This window comes from Nuphar pumila, chromosome 9 (assembly GCF_984573655.1).
Source record: "Nuphar pumila chromosome 9, dmNupPumi1.hap1.1, whole genome shotgun sequence".
NCBI classification, from domain to species: domain Eukaryota; kingdom Viridiplantae; phylum Streptophyta; class Magnoliopsida; order Nymphaeales; family Nymphaeaceae; genus Nuphar; species Nuphar pumila.
Window position 1 is genome coordinate 4,174,693 of NC_143257.1, and position 2,916 is coordinate 4,177,608.

Below are 2,916 nucleotides of genomic sequence, written 5' to 3' on the forward strand. Positions count from 1 at the left end.
TTTGAGATATATCTAACTTCTGGAATACAATTTTTTTTGGATTTTTGAAAACTTTCAAAACATCCTACTCTTTTTATTTCAAGAAATATTTCATCTGTTGTAAAGACTTTTGATATACTTGAGTTATTTTTAAGACATTCGGACAAACATTTATCATTTGGGGAAATATGAAATGAGGCACCAGAATTTAAAAGCCAAGGAAAGTTACCTGGACCGAATACAAATGCAACTACCGCTCCAGTTGAGGCTTCAGTTGAAAAGGATACTCCTTTAATAAGAGGTTGAAGAATCTCTATCAGTTGAGCCATAGAAACAGGTGCATCTTGATCTTTTGGCTCAGTTTTAATAGATGCAACCTTTTTTTCGTCTCTCCTTTTTAGCTTCGGACATTGAAGCCTATAGTGCCCCAGTTCATGACAGTGATGACAAATAACCTTTCTTTTGTCAAACTCACCACTTTGTCTCTCAAAATGAGACGGCCTATAAGTGCGAGTATGATTCCCTGGTCTAGATACAGCTAGAACGAAATCATCATCAACCTTTGGAGTAATCTTTCTAAAACGGTTTTCCTCCATAGTTAGTTCTTGAATAGTATCCGCAATAGTAGGGATTTTACCACGAAGAAGAAGAGCCGATTTGGTGGATTCAAATTCCAGCCTTAATCTATTTATAAATGGGTAAAATTGTTCTATATCGAGTTGTTTTTGGCGAAGCTCGATGTCATTGCCACAATGTCATTTTGGCTCTAAGAGAGCTAGTTATTCCCAAAGTTCGGATAACTCATTATAATATTCACGGATAGATTTGTCACTTTGAGTCATCGTCCAAACTTTCTCTTGAAGATTGCAATATCTTTAAGAAAATACATATTTCTAAGGTATTCTCATGCCTTATCGACATGTTTAAACTTAGCAAGGCTAGAACATTTTTTAATATCTACGATATTAATAAGCCATAACATTATTTTAGCATGTCCTATCATCCACTCTTTCCATTTCTTTTCATATAAGGCTAGAGCCTTGATTTTCTCCTCTTCTGTTAGAGGAACATCCTTATCACCCTCTTTCTTGGTGAGATGCTTGGGTTCCGAATCGAAACCGTCAACGATTCTCCATAAACTTTTTTCCCATATGTGGTGTTTCACAATTGAAGCTCACATCACATAATTAGTATCATTCAATTTCATGGGATTAATGGTTACTTTATCATGGTCATCCATCTTTTACAAGGGTGTAAAGTAGAAAGATAGACGAGAGAAAAAGAAAGGAATAGAGAAACAAGAAGGAAAAAATACAATACAATGTTGTTCAAGTCCTTATCTCAAAATGAATCCTCTTGTAGCTGATAGATAAGTGGTAAAATATCTTTTCAGCAAGTGATAAAACACTTCTTTCCAAGTGACGAACCACTTTTTGTAAGGACAAGGTGGTAAAACACCTTTGCACAAGCACAAAAATCGAGGCAAAGCTTTTCAAGATCTAACAATTCCGTAGCTATGATACTTTATACACGAATGCACTGTCTTCCACGAATGCACTTGAATCTCTCAAAAGAAAGTATCTAAAAGATACTTTATACAAGACCCAAAAAAGAGTATAAATGCAAAAACAATAAATAAATGACAAGCTTTATTTATGAGAACAAATGCTTAAAAAGCATTTTTAGTGAATGATTTTACAAAGGGGGATGCACCCCTATTTATAAGAGAAAAGGAGAAGAGCTCATAAGGAGCTCTCCTCTTAGCCATCGGAACTAGTTCCAACGGCTAGAATTCTAGCCGTTGGACTAGTTCCAACAGCTAGATGCTTGGTCAAGTTCCAACCGGAACTTGACCAAAAGCAAACTATCTAGTTCAAAATGAACTAGATAGTTAAAAGACAAAAAAGAAAAAAATATAAATATAAAAAAATATATACAAATTTATATAATAATAATATAATAATATTATTATTATTATATAAATATGTATTTACATTTTAACACTGGATGCGTCTAATTGACTTCACAACACATTGCTCCTAGCATTTCTAATTGACTTGAACATGCCCAAAGAATCAGAATTTTGAAGCTATGCGTTTTGTGTGAAGGATCAGCATCTTGACACAAACAACAATACATAGCAAAGCAGAATGGATCTGGATGTTTCTACGTGACTAAGTAGATTGCTTCTAACATGAGTTAGAGCCAGGATTGGCATAGGCTTCTCCTCGCACCTTATACTCGAGTTGGCATGCATGCACATGAGAGACAGAGAGAGAGAGATTCCTACCCAGAAGGAAGCTTCACAGAATTGGATGTTCCAGCTAGTTGTTCTTGTCACATCTCCTTTTCCAAGCAACAAGCACATTTGCTTCCAAAAAGTATGAATTTCAAGCCAGGTGCTTGCATGAAATTGTCAGTGTCTTTAGAGAATATCAAACAATGAAAAGGAAAAAAGAAGCAAACCAGATGGTTAAATGGCATATTCTTACGTGGAAAAGGAAATAGATGTCTCCTGGAGATTTCATGTTTCCAACAGCTTGAGACAACAAAATATGAACACAACAATATGCAGATGCTTCACTGACAGTTGCCATGTGGAAAAAACGGCACCTTCATTGAGTTCTACGGTTCAAGTTACTTAACGGTTACTCCCAATAATATCAATTTAAAGCTAGGCAGTTTTTTTACAAAGTTGCAGTCTCTTGAAATGAAAGAAGCAAGATATAGCAGTGTTTTGCTTCCATAGACGCACCAAACTTGTGACATGCCATGGAAGAACAAAAATTGCACATAATGGCAGATTATTGGCTATGAATAAACAAAAATATTGTATTTGTTGGGCTTAGTCATATCAACCAAAGAAGCGAGATATAGCAAAGAGTTTTTCTCCCATAAACACACTGAAACTTGCCCCATGCCATAGAAGAACAAAAA